The 17,669-nt window shown below is 39.1% G+C and overlaps 1 long non-coding RNA gene across 1 annotated transcript in view; it reads left to right on the forward strand.

Annotated features, from left to right (window-relative positions):
- Positions 1 to 1,199: 1,199 nt before the first annotated feature.
- Positions 1,200 to 17,669, forward strand: part of LOC309797543 — a 73,803-nt gene continuing 57,333 nt past the window's right edge. Inside the window, exon 1 of the long non-coding RNA XR_014292695.1 lies at positions 1,200 to 1,584. This is a non-coding gene — a long non-coding RNA (uncharacterized lncRNA). The remainder of the gene's footprint in view (positions 1,585 to 17,669) is intronic.

Here is a 17,669-nt window from a genome sequence, read left to right on the forward strand (position 1 = left end):
AAGATGTAATATTCCCATCCAGATTCCACATACACTTTGATACATATTAAGAATCCCCTGCTCTTTGGTGAGGTCTAATTTTATGAAAGTGAAACACAGAGAGATGAATTAGGTTGTTCCAGTTTTTAAAAAGCCCCCATTCTAGGGTCAAGAATTCTTACTGAGCCTTATTGAAACTGTTTGCTACACTACCTCCTAATTTTGGAACTGCTAAACAGAGAGTTGGGAAGGCTTCCTAGAGTAAAAGTACTGCCTTGGCCTTGTGCAATTATACTGTTTAGGTTGCTGGACAAATCCAAGGATAAAACTGGCCTGGACCTAGTGATGGGCAATTCCAAAAGCAAGCTGAATGTGAGAAGTTCACTCACAGAGAACCCTAGTGTCAAAGAGCCTCTCTACTTGGGAATGGCTCAACACTGGGAAAATAAACCCTGGTTCAGCTGTAAAGAGAGCACATCCTTGGCCTTTTTTCCCCCTTAAATCCGGAAACTGATGATCTGGTCAGCTTAGGAGAGGGAGGGAGGGAAGGAGGGAGGGAGGAAGATGAGAGAGAGAGAGAAACATGTTAATAGCTAGTGCCAATTTAAAGAGAGAAGGAAAGGGCTTATTATATACGTATATGCTAATATGATTCTTAAAGCCAATTCTGATCAATCCTTCGGGAAAGAAAGAGATGCAGCCATCTGTTAATGTGGCTCAGCTTCTTTGTTTTCAAATGTTACAGCTGTCACCAGACCAGCCATTCCACTTGGGGCGAGGCCAGGGGGTTAGAGGGGGAACATCTGTCCACTAAGGACACCACTAAACAGCAACAAAATCTTGGGGCGACCCCTCTCTCTTTCCTCGAGTGCTTTCGCTAGCCGGTCCTACTTCCCCACTCCTTTGGGAGTTTCCTGTTCCATTACGTAGGCAAGAGGGCGAGAGGTCCCAGCTTTCCTAATTGTGAGTGGTTTGGCTGGGTGTGTACGTGCCAGTAACTGTGTGTGTGTGGGGGGGGAGAAGTGGAGCTCGCTACAAGGGGCTTAGAAAAACTAGTCGCCAATTTAAAATATTTTCGGAGTGTTTGAATGATATCTTAAGAGCTAATCCCACTCTGAAATTCAGCGAAATGAACAATACAGATAAGGAAGATGAAGAGGGTGGAAAACCCACACAGCGGAATGGAGCCGTCCGTGCCGCGGGAGTGACAGGGGAGCGCTCAGAGGAAAGGCGCTCTGCAGGGAAAGTCACTCTGGCTCTTCTCTCTCGGTCCACCAGCCGGCGACGCTTCTTCTGTAAAAGCATTCCTAGAAAATAACCCTACAACCGGGAAGGGTAGCGATCTTTGAGCGCAGTTTCCAGGAGCCGGTGCCCGCAGCCGGGAGAGGCCCCTCTCCCCCCGCGGCTGGCGCGGAATGTGGCGATCCGGCCAGGGGCGGGGGATGACTTCCGGCGGCCGGAGCTCAGCGCCGGGAGCAGCTGCTGCAGCTGGCAGGTGGGGTGGGGGCCGGCCGAGCTGACCACACACAGACCCGGCGCGGCGGCACTGCGGCCCCGGGGCAGCCGGCGCCGGGGACATGCGCTGATTCGATCCCTCCGGAGAAGGTAAGCAGCCCGGCTATTATTAGCCTCGGCCACACTGCGCGGTGCTTTCTGCTTGGTTAGTAATGGGGTTTGTAATACAGAGGGAAGAAGGGGAATATCCCTGCCGCCTTCTGCAATGGGAAAAGGAGCAACAACTGAAATCGAAATGTTAATCAGCCAAGTGCTTGAGATTATTGGAGGAGCGGTGTTACTGGGCAAACAAAGAAGGCGGTCAGCCTCTGTAATCTTAAGATAATCAACCATTGCTGTGCTACACTCGCTTAGATATTGAAGAGGATTCCGAATGTAAAATAATTTGAGTTGCACTTTTACGTTGCTACCTTCAACCTTCGCTTGGTTAATTTGTGGTTTGCGAGCAGCAGGTTCTTGTCAGCAGCCTGGAGAAGTAATCGGAAATCTTCCTTCTCCTTTTGCGTTCCTCAGCCTCCTCCCTTTCCAGTTATCAGAATGGGTCTGCACATTTCAACGTCAAACATCCACTTCAATACTGAACCTTTAGAAAGAATCTCAAATTAGAGGAGAAATTTACCTCCTGGAGTTCAGCTTGGGTTGAGCAGCACTTGTCCCCACTTCTCCCTTCATTTACCATCTTCTCTTGTCAGTCATTTCATTGATTCCCCCCCCCCCCGCCGGGGATGCTGTGCTCATTAACAAACCAGCTCTTGTCAGCTCCTGTCCACCACCTGTGTTCCGTGACTGATTTTTCAAGGACCCAGAAAGGGCATTGCCTTATACCACGTTTGGACTGTTATCTGTGTCCTTCCCCAAAATGCATGGCATGAAAAATCCTTTAAGCCCAGTACCAATATGGTTTCCGATAACCCCCTTCATTGTAGTCACTGCAGCTACCAGATGGGTTTCAAGGACAGCAGAATCTATTGGGGTGTGAGAAAGAGGGCTCTACCTACATATTTTGTGCATAAGAATAGGTGGAAGTAGAAATGCAAATGTCAGTCTATCCCGTTTTTCTTGAAGGTTTTTTAGTCCAGCTAGCTTGTGAGACACCTAGCTGGGTAGGGTATGGGGCAAGTCCTCCTGCAAAAGCAAGCAGTGTGTTTGTCCTAGGATTCCCCCAATAACCTCAAAAGAGTTTCCAGAGAGACTTTTCCCCCAGGCAGTCAGAAAGCCAGGGGAGGTGGCCAAGGTAAACCTCAGGTTATTTGGGCATCCTCAAGTTAGTCTCCCCTTTTAGGGGTTCTGACCTAGGATTTCCCCACAAACGCTTTGCTCCTGAGCTCAAGTGCCCATTCTTGTTGCTCACCTAGGGATGTACAATTGAATGATACTCTGTGAAATGGTGAAGATTGCTATGGTGGGGATTGCAAATGTGCCACTTCACCAACAGAGAACAGTTGTAATAAGCCAGACTGTGTGGTGTCTGTGTGCCAATATTCCATTTAAAAAGAGGCTTGTTATCTTTAAATCTGAAATTAAAGAGACGGTTTGACTCAAAAGGCCATGGATTTTATTTTAACAAATTAAAATAGGAGATCAATAAAAAAGAGGGCCAGGGTTTATAGCTAACCTTCTTAGGTTTTTTGTTTTTGTTTTTTTGTTTTGTTTTGGGGTATGCGGGCCTCTCCCTGTTGTGGCCTCTCCCGTTGCGGAGCACAGGCTCCGGACGCGCAGGCTCAGCGGCCATGGCTCACGGGCCCAGCCGCTCCGCGGCATGTGGGATCTTCCCGGACCGGGGCACGAACCCGCATCCCCTGCATCGGCAGGCGGACTGTCAACCACTGTGCCACCAGGGAAGCCCAAGACTATTGTTTTTTTATGGCCCTGGTATGCAAGGGGGTTGTTCTGAAAGGACACAAACAGGTAATTCTCTCTTTCAAGGATTTTGGTCGTAGTAGTTGAGCAAAAACTACAGTATGATAGAAAGCAGTTCGTTTTCTTTGTCTCATATACAGAGTTAAAATTAAAAAGTGAAAAGACCCTACGTTTTATCATTTTATATTCAACACTTATCTACATAAGCGTTAAAACAAATTGATGTTACTACCCATTATGATTAAGGTACCAAAAAAAATTCACTTTGAAAACGATTCCTGAATATGGATACATTTTGTATTCAGAATCACATGGAAAAAGAAGCCTCTTAATTTACATGGGCCAGTGTCCCATAGTTATTGATCATTATTCATGGGAAATAAATTAATTTTCTAACATTCCATCATTTGCTATTTTTTTTAACAAAAGAGGGATTTTATTGTTCAGCACAGGGAAATATAGCCATCATTTTATAATAATTAAATGTAGTATAATCTATAAAAATATTGAATCACTATGTTGTACACCTGAAACTAATATAATATCGTAAATCATCTATACATCAATAAAAAGAGGTATTTTAGTTTTCTTATCAGCTGTTCTGTTCTTTGTTAAGAAGTGAGGGAAAAAACACTTACTGATTCTAAGGAAGTCAGATCCTTGATTTGCCTGATGATTATGAATATGAAAAAAGTGTTCTCTACAGAACAGTAGCTCTTAATCAAAAAAAGGCCGGCTCTAACATATTCTACAAAGAAGAGTGTGCCAAGATATAGCAATCCTTTTTGATTCTTTTGAAGTTTAAACAAATAGTGTACTCCGCATGAATTTTATCTTTCAACTAAATCATTCTACTGTGGAATTTATGATGCTATACTACTAGTTTACGAAGCAAGTGTAGTAGGCTTCACATATCTCCATATCTTATATTGATGGCATTTAAATTCTAATACCAAACTGTTATTGTTTCATAAACTAGGAGAAAATTACGCTTATAACAAGCAGGAGAAGCTGGCAGAAACAATAGATTTTCCATTCTTTGCTTTCTATTGTTTGTAAGCCTAGTTACCCTAGTTGACCAGTTAATGACAACACATGATGAAATTTTCCTGACTGCTAATTAATTAGCTCTAATTTCACGAGCTTTGTTACTGCTAAGGCTTCCACTAATTCTATGTGTGAATGTCTTCTTACCCTACTCCTCCTACTTTCCTCTTTGAACTTCCTCACATGTAGAGAACCCATTTGATTGACTTAAGCATCAGAAGATACTTATAATCAGAGAAAAAGCAAAAAAGAATGACTATAATGCCAATTAGTATAACTATTAATTAGAAATTATGTTTTGAGGATTTTCAGACAGAAGAGGAGTAGAAATGATAATAGTTTAGTTTTAGGAAAGCTGTGGTACACAAATAGAACCCCAAACCACACCACAGAGAATTTTGCAGGAATTTAATATATCTGATATACACTCAATTTGTGCCCATGAATGGTGAGCAACTAGAAGTAAAGGAGAATCACATAGTTACATTTCTGGACAAATCAGGTTATCAGAATGATGTAATAATGGCAGTTTACCTCAATCACTTCTTAGGCTTTCTTATTTACTATGCTAAATGTTAAGTGAGGTTTCTGAGTAAAAGCATTACAATGACTTCAGCATTGTGGGACATGAAACACAGTGAGAACTCAGAGCAAGGAAGGAAATAAGGCAGGTAAGAAGGAAAAAGAATTGAAAGAGCTGAAAGATGTATTACTTGGCTGTCAGGTGTTAGGAGAGTTTATTTGTGCTTTTTCTTAATCTTCATAACGCTCTTGTCAGAATGGTAGTAACATACCCATTTTTTTTTTTAGATGAGCGACCTTTAACTATAGGTTGCACTTGATTGTCTGCCAGGTTTTCAAGTCTGTGATGGGGACAGTAATGTCAGAAATTTCAATCCCAGTCAAATCAAGACCTGGTAGAAACACCATGGAAGTGCATAGTTTTGACCCAAATTTGACCACATTAAAATGTTGTTCTTTCTTCTCCAGGATGATAGTCTGTATTTCAAGAAGAATTCTAATTCTTGCCCCATAACAATTTCTCTGAGTTCTTTGTGCCAACTAAAGCCTTTGATTGATTTTCATATTAGCAAAGCCCTGGAATTATATGCAAAATGCTATGAATAGTTAGCAAATAGCAAAAGGATGCAGAGCCGTTATCAGATTCTCAAAACTCAATCAGATTATCTAAGAGTTTACATTAAATGAGGTAATGAGTGCCCTTTCTGGATCCAAACATTATAATATTTTTAATCCTTACCGTGGTCCCTGAAAATGTCTATTATCTCTAATTATCAGTAAGGGAACTGAGGCGTCGTAAAGTCTAAGTAAGTGAGAGGTCTGGAATTCAAATCCAGGTCAGTTTCAGTCTTGAACACCACTAATTCTATAGCCTACACTGCATTCTATACTCTCACTGTAGATAATCAATAAATGTTCATTTATTTCCTTTACCCCAGTTGGGGACAAAGAACATGGGTGTGTGAAAGAAAGTACAGGTTAGTTTTAATGTAAATGATATAATAATAATGCTGGTCAGCAGTTACGGAATATTCATATTGTGCTAGGAGTTCAGCATTAGGTACTTCACAGGCATTCTTTTATTTAAAATCTCATGTATATAATACCTACCTTAGGAAGTAGGTAATATAAATGTGCCAAGGTGATTGAAATAACGTGGTCACGTACAGGCAGTGAAACTGGGAAGGAGTTTTCTGGGCTGATGGTTGAATTTTGGCCAAGACATTAAGGGGAGAAGGGATGAGCACTGGTGGGGAGACTGAAAACTTATTCATCATAGGGAGAAAGCACTGGTGGAAGGATTGTGCTGCTTGCTTAAGAACTGTTACCCTCATAACCCAAAAACTGAGGTTTTGCTGAAAGCTGAAGGCAGATTTCTTGCAGTGTGAAAAAGAACTTACTGATATCTCTTCATGTTTGAACATGACTGTTTTGCAGATTTGTTGAAATGACTCAAGTTCTCTTTCAGATCTGGACTAAATGTCTGTATCATAGCATTAGGGCCCATGAAGCAGCATTTGCAAGCCCATACTCACCTCCCCCCTTTTTAGTGTTTTGCACTCTGGAAAAGCAAACAACAGCAACAACAATATCTTATTTCCTTTTATCTATAGTTATTATTAATCTTGTCAAGAAACCCATTTGATATATTTATGCTAAACTATAAATGAGATTTTTCCAGTTTTATTGAGATTGAATTGATATATAATATTGTATCTGTCCAAGGTGTACAATGTGATGATTGATATATATATATATAGTGTGAAATGACTACCACAATAAGTTTAGTTAACCTTAATTCACATAATTACAAATTTTATTTTTGTGATGAGAACTTTCAAGATCTACTCTCTTAGCAACTTTCAAACATAAAATACGGTATTGTTAACTGTAGCGACCAAGCTGTACATGACATCACGATTACTCACTTATCTTATAACGAGAAGTTTTTATCTTTTGATCATCTTCACTCATTTTCCTCACCTCCAACCCCCAGCTCTGGCAACCATCATTCCATTCTTTCTATCATGAGTTCAGTATTTTAGATTTCACATATGAGATCCTAAAGTATTTCTCTTTCTCTGTCTGACATTTCATTTAGCATAATGCCCCCCAAATCCACCCATGTGGTCACAAATAGCCAGATTTCCTTCTTTATCACGGCTGAATAATAGTAGGTTGTATGCACCCCATTTTCTTCATCCATTCATCCACAAAAATCACTGAGGTTGCTTCCATGTCTTGGCTACTGTATTGGGTTGGCCACAAAGTTCATACAGTTAATGAATACACTGTTCAATAAAACTTGGTGAAAATGAAAAATGTGTCTTTCATTTTTACTTAAAATAAATCTTTGACAAAGCCAGCTAGGCATCCCTTTGAGTAATGACTTATATCGCATTGAAATATTTTAAACATATGAACAGTAATAGCTTAAATGACAAATGTTACTAATATTGACACAATTGATCAAGGAGAATATGTTAGAATATGTTAAAATGCAGATGGACAGTGAAAGAACAAATATAACTTTTAACTAAATATTGTCTTGATATTTAGACCATTGGTTAAGAACATGATAACAGGTTTCATCCATTTCAAGAAAGCAGAATATTTGCAGATCACTTAACATTTACTAGGTATGTTCTCAGTCTGGAAGGATATATTTCACTTACATGTGTCATTTAATTTAACCACATCCCTCTGTAATAGATAGTGTTATCCCTATTTGCAGATAGGAAACAGGTTCAGAAAGATTAAGAATGTTACCTAATTCTAGTAAGTAGCCAAACCTAAACTGATCTAATTCCAGGGCAAAGCTCTTTCTGACACATCAGTGTGGGTCTTTATCTCTTTGAGAATTGTTGAACATTAAAAGCCTTCTTCCAGGTAAATGCATAAAGAAACAACATGAGCAATGGTATAACCATATAAGTCTCACTAAATAATTGGTGTGTTTGGCCTTGCTTTTGCTGATAGATCTTTTGCAAAATTGCTTTTCTCTGAGATAGTGGACTTTAAATATTTTGTTTGAAGACTTTCCTAAATTATACCTATCAGAAAGCTACTTTGCTTTAAGGCTAAAGAAAAATGAAAGCTTACTTAACTACACTTAGGTGCCAGGGTCATACTACGAACTCTACACCTGCCAGGATTCACGCTAAGATAGGGTGGCTCCACAAACTGTCCATAGTACTGTGATTTCTTTCTGATATTTTGAAGTAGAAATAATTTAATAACTATTCACAAAAGAGAGAAACACTGTTTCTTCGTCCTCAATATCATACTGCTGTAGGCTAATTCTTTTTCTCTTCTGTTGCCCCTTAGTATAGAGAGTGTGTTTTGGGGACCCTCCTTCACGATCTTCTCCATTCCAAGAGCATCTTACATAAATCCAGGACTTCTCAAGCAACCAGTTTTGCCAGATGGTCTTAGGGTTGGTTGTACCCATATATGTATAATCCTGAACTTCTCAAGTAAGGTCCTTATAGAGCATAATGGCTAAGAGAATTGGTGCTGATACCAGACCTGAGTTCAAATCCTGCCTATGCCGCTAACTAGCTGTGTAACCTTGGAGAAGTAACTTAATCCTTAAAGGGATTAGATTTCTCACCCGGAAAATGGTATAATAAATGCATCTACCCCATATGGTTAGTGTGTAAATTAATGTAACTTGAGATGGTGCATGTTAAGCATTAGCACAGTGCCTGTCTCTTGTTAGTAATACCTGCTTTTATTATTAATTATTCTCTTTATATTCTCAGTTTCAGCTATATGCCTAACATATAATAGTTGTTCAGCAAATATTTACTGGATTGAACTAGCTCTGAAATTTAAGCATTGGGTCAACAGCAAAGTAGTCACCCCATCAATATTTCTCCCACAGAAAGGGAGAATAGATGGAAGCCAGCCATCATACTTTCTTTTCTTATTCTAAACTTCCCATCCAGGCCCAGCAATAAAATAATCTTCCTGAACCCCAACAATTTCGAGAATTTTTCAAATCACACTATTTGAAAATAGTTGGGTTTCCCTAATCTAATATGTCCCAGGGCCCCAAGGTCACCAAGCTTATATTAATGAAGTCTAGTTAAGATAAATGATTACACTTAGTAAACCAACTGCTTATGAGCTCATTGGGCTTTTTAAAATTTACTATCTGCACTTCATAGAGACTCAAGTATTTTGCTTTTGTAGGACACTCAGCAGTCAAAGTAGTCTTTTAAAAAGCACAAATCAGATGCTATTATCGCACTGCTTCTGACCTCTAAAGGCTGTCTATTGTAAAGAGATTAAATTTTCAGCTACTTAGCCAGGCTCACAGGGACCATGGGCTCTGGTCACTTACTACATCTTTCCCTGACCTTCATGGGGTTCGAGGCACAGTTGTCTTTTTCAGTCCCTCAGATGCAACAAGCTCTACTTCTTGCTCTCCCAGCTTTAGATTGGCTAATCCTTCTACCCAGACCAATTTCCCTCTGATCATTAAGGTCTCGGTTCAAACGCCACCACTACTATCTTGACCAAAGAGACCTGCCTCCTCACTGCCTCTCCGTCCCATTGTCCAGTCGTATTTCTGTCGCTGTACAAAATTTATTTACATGTTTACTCCGTCTTCTTCCACCACTGGATATTTGCTTAAGAGCAAGGACTGTAATTTTTTGCTCACCACTGAATCTTCCAAGGCTTGCAGCAGACACTGGCACATAGAAGGTGTGTAGGAAATGTGTGTCTAATAAATGAATAAATATGTGAATGAAAAAAAACTGAAACACTAACACAAGAATATTCTCCTTTCAAAAGAATAATGAAAAATAATTTCATTCAATAAGAGTCCTTCTTAGTTACTGATACATGACTTAGTAGTTCCCAATCAATTTAAAATGTTCCATTATTTTCTGATACTTCACAAGTCATTAATTAAATGTTGCTCACATTTAAGGCCAATCTGTGAGACATTATGAACTTGTCTACTCTAAAGTTCCAGCATTAACTCAGGCGGGGCTTCACCAAGTACTGATCCTGTGACCTTGGCCTCTCATTGCCTCAGTTTTCTCATTTGTAACACGGGTATAATAATAGGCTTATTTCATAGGCCTGTGAGGAAACCCTCATATATATGTGTGTGTGTGTGTGTCTATATATATGGATTTAAACGGTGTCTTAGGATAGTGTCTGGCACGTGAGAAGCATCACAGAGTGTTGACTGCTGCTACTAGAACCGTTATCATGAGAACTACCTGTTGAGAATAATCCTTCATATACTGGTTTATTCCACTGGAGATAAAGGAAACTAATAGAATGTTAGAAAGCAGATTAAACACAGAAAGCCAATAAAATATACCAAGACAGAAGATGATGAGAGTGTAAAAGCATAGAAGAAAAAAATGGTTTTTGTGTTTCTTATTCTTTTTCTTTTTTAAAGAAGGAAAGAGCCTAGAAATAGGACAAAAACTATTCATTGGCTCTACTGACATGGGGATCGCTGGTGACCTTCATAAGTAAAATTTCAGGACAGTGGGCAGTGAGGTTACGGTGAGAGAAGTCAGACGGATGTAAATTATAGAGTAAATGGGACGTGAGGAAATGGAAACAATATATGAAGATAACAATTTTGAAAAGTTCAGACATGAATTGGCTAAAGAAGATATGCAGGGATTAGGGGAGGAGGGAGGCTTTCATGTTACACGTATAGTTTTTAACATTTTAAGGTGGAGTTACTAGTCTAGAATGAGGTTGAACTTTGGCAAGAATCCTTCCTAAGGAGTAGATGGGCTGTAGAAGATGCAGGGCTGTGAAGTACTTGAGAAGATGAGGGAGAATGAAATGCTCTCTGTAGCGCACACGGCCTTGTAACTTTAACTCCTGTAGTAAAAGGGAATACAAAGGTCAACGCAGATGCTAATGAATTAATGGATTTGGCAGTGGACTATTTACTGACCTCTGTGTTCTTAATGAGCTATGAAGCACCTCACCGGCTCAGAGTGAAGGAAGTAGAGAGGATGGAGGTTAAGTAAAGCTTCTAAGAAAATAGTCCTTAAGGAGAATTAGAAAGAGCTTACTGTAAGTCAGAGCAATATTTCCAGTCTTGAAAATCCATTTGAAGCTGGTGATTATTAATTTATTGGAATACCAATTTGCCCTGCCACATGATTTTTCTCCAGCTACCTGGATGTAAGTTACACAGAGGCAGAAGAGAGTGAGAGATAACAATGGAGGGAAAATACAATTCGTATTTTTTTTTGACCTTTTTCCACTTCCCCGCTCCAACTCTGGGGAGCCTTCACGGACATGGCTGCCCTCCCAGTCTCCAGCAGCACTCTGTTATCAAAGAATTCAAAGAAATGGAACATAGGTTTCCAACTTATTAATTTAGCAAAATCAAAAATTATATATAATGTCTTCCGTTGGCAAAGATTTTTGCAGTATAATTTGGTTCCATCTTTTGACAAGTAATTTGACAATGTCTAGCAAGATAAAAATGTTAATAGCTTTTACACATTAATTCTAATTCTGGAAGCTTATGCCAATAAATAATTTATAATCCAGAAAATTATTATATAAAGATGCTCATTGTCATGTCATTTGTAATAACAAAAAATTGGAAACACCTTTAATTGTTAACAATAGGAAAACAGTTTAGGAAATATCCACTTAGTAGAAAGTTACACAGTTACTCTATTATAATTACAAGATGATGGAGCAAAATAGAATAATGCTTAATAAAGAAAGAATGAAGAAAGTTGACCTACAATTGTGTCTTCCTTATGTCAGTAATTATGTAAACATATAAATATTTATTAAAACTTAAAACCAAAATAAAGTTTTAAAAGCTCTGTACCAGTAATGGGGATTTTATGTTTGTTTCAAAATATTTTTTAACATAACTCTTATAATTTTGTTTTTTCTACTCCTTTTCTTAAGAATTTCTGATTATTACCTCATTTTTCATTCCATAGTTTCAAATAAAGTCAGCAATTTTATCATCAGAGAAGATTAGACTTATTTGACACTTCAGAATTCCAAGTTATTTGGTATAAAAAGACCATATACACTTGTAGGTGCTTTCAAAATAATATTTCGAGAATTTTTTTTTTTTGCTTAGTCTTTCCTAGTATGGAGATTCAGCAAACTACCTAAAATTGCTAGCCATTCTTTTTTCATTTTTCTCATTTTATTCATTTATCTTGCCCTTCACAGAAATGATAACAAATGAGTCTGCAGTTGCATCTGCCAATTTCTTAAATCCTCTATTATCCACATTATGAAATCATACTTATATGAATGCTTCCAGTATTTTCAGAGCTCTTTAGTTATTATACTTGAGCATTCTGTATGAAGTATCTTATGTAAGTGTAAAATTTAGACTCAACTTCTGGAAGCTTTTGATTTCTTAGTTCAAAAGTGAGAGATCCTTAGTTCAGCCATATGATTAACAATTACTTGTATAGTAAGAAGCTCCTAAATTATTGTTTTATGGATACCTGGCAGTTTTCTTGCCATTTCTCAGAGGTTCTCTATTAAACACATTCTCTCTCTTTCTCTCTCTCTCTCTCTATCTCTATCTCTCTCTCTCACACACACATTGTGATTAAAAGCACAGACTTTGGCATTATGAAGTCTAAGGTTCAATTTCCAGTTCTGTAGTTTCTGGGCCACTTCACTTTAGGCAAGTAACCTAATGTCTCTGAACCTTGTTATTTTCATCTGTAAAATGGAGATTACAATTATATCATCAGAACATCCGTAATGATTTTAGAGTTTCAGAGTCAGGTACAAGCAGGCACTCAGTAAATGGCTAGTGCTTTTATTACTTTATTATTATTTAGGTCTTGGTTTTCCTTGAGTCTGTGAGTCCCCATAATGAAATGTAATTTCCAGTAGATTGAGTAATACCTATTTTCACCAAAAATTTTAACTGAGTTCATTACTTTCTGTGCAACCCAGATTAGTTTTCTGCCTTTTTTTCTGTGCCGTCTGTAGGTGTTCAATAGATTTATTTAATAAATGTATGAATGCATGAACACGTAGATGAATTTTTAAATGCTTCTTTTTGAGAAGGTAGAACAAATGTGCCACAGTAGAACAGATAAGAAAATAGTCCATGGAAAAAATGGCAAAGTCACATATGTGCCCAGGGCCAGCCTAAGGAGAATTGCTTTTTTTTTTTTTTTAAGGAAAAATGTGTTGAATAGCTTATTTTAATTATTTTTAAAAGTTAAGTACGGGGACTTCCCTGGCCGTCCAGTGGTTAAGACTTCACCTTCCAATGCAGGGGGTGTGGGTTCAATCCCTAGTCGGGGAGCTATGGTCCCACATGCCTCACAGCCAAGAAACCAAAACATAAAACAGAAGCAGTATTGTAACAAATTCAATAAAGACTTTAAAAAGTTGTCCACATCCAAAAAAAAAAAGTTAAGTACAAAAATTTGCTGATGATTTACATATTTAGCACCACTAAAATAATGTGAGATTAGCTGTACTAAAACAGAATGTTGAGCTACATTCACATTAAGTGACATTATATAGTCTAAATTTATGGAAAACTTCTGAAATGGCTGATAAAAAGTAAGATGGTGAGTGACCTTTGAGCAGAAAAAGACAGAAAGAGAAATGGCCTTTTCTACATTCTATTGTGCCTCTAAGTAAAATGCTTGGTAATCTAGCTACAAAGCAATATGTCATTTGGCTTTAGGCACCTACTGTGATTTACCTTGTGAGGATCAGATTTTGCCATGGAGAGGATTTGTGAAAGTATCACACATTCCAGTACCATTGGCAACCACAGCTACCAAAAACTCCAATTTAAATTGATGAACCTAATGTCAGATGATAGTATCATTTCCTTGTGGGTGTCTTGGGAAAAGATGGGTAGGAAATGTATAAAAGTGAATACTTTATTGACTGAAATAACAATTCATCATTTTGAAAACATAAAATACATTAAAGTTGTTATAGCATCATGCATTAATATTTCACTGTACTTTAGACATCGCCTACAATCAATGTTTTCTGCCCTTTGAAACAGAATCTTGCTTGTGGTATGCATTAATCATATAAAAGATTAAACACTGAAAAGAAATTCAGCCTTTAAGGACAATTTGCTTTGATTTATTCAGTGGGTTCTTCCAAAAAGTTAATACAAGAATTATTGCTTGTTGAACTGGAGTTACAAATTCTTTCAGAGTTACTTAGTATTTTCTGTAATATCAGTATCAAGGAAGGTAAAGCAAATTTACATATTCATTAGGAAATACAGGCACATAATCATAAAACAAGACAACACAGCGTTTTTATAGACTTTATTTTTTAGAAGTGTTTTAATTTCACAGAAAACTTGAGAAGATAGTCTAAAGTGTTTCCATATACACTAGACCCATTTCCCTCTATGATGATCCACTTACATTAGTATGTTACGTTGTTACAATCAGTTAACAAATATTGATACATTATCATTTACTATAGTCCATACATTAGTCCAGTTCCTTAGTTTTTACCTCATGTCCTTTTTCTATTCCAGGATTTCATCCAAAACATCACATTACATTTAGTTGCCATGTTTCCTTAGGCTCCTCTTGGGTTTGATAGCTTCTCAGATTTTCCTTGGATGACCTTGACAATTTTGAGTAGTTAGGGTTTTGTAGGATGCCCACTACTAGAATTTGTTTGATGCATTTTTCATGATAATATTGGGATTATGTGTTTTGGGGAGGAAGACCACAGAGTAGAAGGGTTATTTTGTCAGATCACATCAAGTGTACAAAGTATGAATATGCATTATGAATGCTGAGGTCGACTTGGATCACCAGGCTGAGGTAGTGTTTTTCAGGTTTCTCCATCGTAAGATGACTGTTTTCCCTTTTTCATACTGTACTTTTTTGGAAGGAAGTCAATATGCTCAGCCCACAACTAAGGAATAGGGAGTTATGCTTAAGATGGAGTACTACATAAACTATTTGGAATTCCTTTGCACGGGAGATTTATCCATTCTCCTGCATTTATGTATCCAATTATTTATTTATATCAGAAGAACTCATGGATTTTTATTTTATACTTTGGGTTATAATCTAATTCTACTTTAGTTACTTTGTTCCTCAAATTGCTCTAGTCCTGACCCTTGTGAACTCTTTTCAGTTGGCTCTTGTGCCACTCTGAGGTATCCCCATCCTGTATTTTTTTTTTGGAACTTCCTTACTTTCTGACACTATAAGATGGTCTTGTATATAAATCTTGTATATTTACTGCCCTAGTCCTAGAATCAGCTATTTCTTCAAAGATAACTAGGTCTTTTTAGTGGAGAACGGTATTAGACAGCAGGATCTGGGTGTGGGGTGTGCTAATTGCTGCTCGGATGTCATTGCTTCTAGATCTTCACAGCTGACAGAGCAAAGAGATAATATGTGTGTACATTACCCATGTATACGCACATATCTATAAGTATCTCTCTACATAGCCATGTGTATTAAGGTAATATGAAGCAATATTAAGCTAAACATGAATGTATATTGATGTTTCCAACTTTAATCTGTTACCACATAGATCACCTTAGCCTCATCTCTTGCTTATCTTTAAATTTCAACTCCAGCAAAACACTTGGCTTTTAGAAGTATGAAAATCAAATTGTAGCAACTTTGGGAAGCCACATCATCTAGTAGAATAATTCTTAAAGGGCAAGGTGTATATCATCAAATTTTAATTTACAGTCAGCAGTACTTTTTAACATCAAAAGGCCTCCAGACCTCTGCTTCCAAGAAGATGAAGTAGCCCATTTCTCCCAGGTTCTCCCACTTAAAACTAAAACCCTGAACATAACAACAAACAAACATAGGAAGACGCTGAAAGGTGGAAATGAGAAGGCAGACTTAACTAGGGACTTTGGGACTTGAGGAATAACATGGTGATGAGTCCCCTGTGTTTCCTGTTGCTTCCCATACATCCTGGAGAGGGTATTACAGGCACCCCCAATCAATAACCACCAACAGAACAACAGACAAAAAAGCTTCAGAAAAAAACACAAAACCCTGTTCCCCCTAGCCAAAGTATGAGGAAAGGGGTTGCTAAAGACAGAAGACCATTTGGGCAATAATATACACACTACTCGAGCCAAGTGCCAGTGGAATATACACACTACTCGAGCCAAGTGCCAGTGGAATATTGCACCCATTCCCTATGTCCTGTCGTTTCAGTTGGGCCAACGTAGGATTTGATCTTCCACACCACCCCACTCCTGCCCTCCAGAAGAGCCAGCGCTCTGATTCCCCACCAGGGTTGTTTCAGTGTGGTCCAGTGGTGAGCTGAGCCTCCACCCCTTTCCATTAGCAAACAGACTTTAAAAGGTGGTGCCTGGGCTTCCCTGGTGGCGCAGTGGTTGAGAATCTGCCTGCCAATGCAGAGGACACAGGTTCGAGCCCTGGTCTGGGAAGATCCCACATGCCGCGGAGCAGCTGGGCCCGTGAGCCACAGCTACTGAGCCTGCACTCCGCAACAAGAGAGGCCGCAACAGTGAGAGGCCCGCGCACCACGATGAACAGTGGCACCCGCTCGCCGCAACTAGAGAAAGCCCTTGCACAGAAAGGAAGACCCAACACAGCCAAATAAATAAATAAATTTACTTATTAAAAAAAAAAAAAGTGGTGCCTGACAGGCTTGTTAACACTGGGCTGCCCTCACACAGTCGTGGGGTCCAATGGTGGGACTTAGCGTCCATCTCTCCCGGACATCAATAAGAATAGGATGTTACAGGTTGGCGGGAGTAGGCACCCCACTAACCCCCAACACATGGTGTCAGTGAGACCCACTGGGGTGCTGAATCCCCAGAACCACCCTGAGGCAACAAGACAGAACGAGACGGCACGAGCAGGGCGAGTTGTCAGTTCTCTTCCTCTTACCCTGGAGTCAGTGGGGCCAGCAGGGAGCTGACCCTCTACCCACACCCGGCATCAACAAGAAGGAATGGAGTGGGAGGAAGGAGAGCAAACCCTTCACTTCTCCCCTCCCCTGTGTCAAGAAATGTACTGGGGAGATGAACTTCCACTCCTACTAAAAGGCAACACAATGATATTAATGCTCCCACTTTTGGGGGGAAGGTGTCAGGAGGGCCAATAGGATAGCTGAACTTCTACTTGATCTGTCTGCAGTGAGACAATGTAAGTGCCCACTTTTGCTGGGGTATTGTCAGTAGGGCCCAATGGAAATCTGTACATAACCCCCCAGTCCTCATACTACGCCTCAAATAGGATGACTTCCTTCTAAAAAGTAATAATAAAATTAAATGGGTTACAGAGTCATATAATAACTCACAATGTTTAGAATACAATGGCAAAATACTCATGACACCAAGAACCAGGAAATCACAGAATAAATGAGAAAAGACAATAAACATACACCAACACTAAGATAAAACATCTATTGAAATGATCAGACAAGGATTTTAAATAAGCTGTCACATAAATGCTTCAGTTAGCAATTATGTGTTCCTTGACAGAAATGGGAAAAATAGAAAATGTAAACAAAGAACTAGAAGCTATAACAATAAAAACAAATGAGAACAGTAGAACTGAAAAATACAACAATCAAAAAACATTGCTCAAGAATAGAGTCGAGGGCTTCCCTGGTGGCGCTGTGGTTGAGAGTCTGCCTGCGGATGCAGGGGACACGGGTTCGTGCCCCGGTCCAGGAGGATCCCACATGCCGCGGAGCGGCTGGGCTTGTGAGCCATGGCCGCTGAGCCTGCATGTCCGGAGCCT

This window comes from Mesoplodon mirus (genome assembly GCF_964341445.2).
Source record: "Mesoplodon mirus genome assembly, contig: HAP1_SCAFFOLD_701, whole genome shotgun sequence".
In the NCBI taxonomy this organism is placed as follows: Eukaryota; Metazoa; Chordata; class Mammalia; order Artiodactyla; family Ziphiidae; genus Mesoplodon; species Mesoplodon mirus.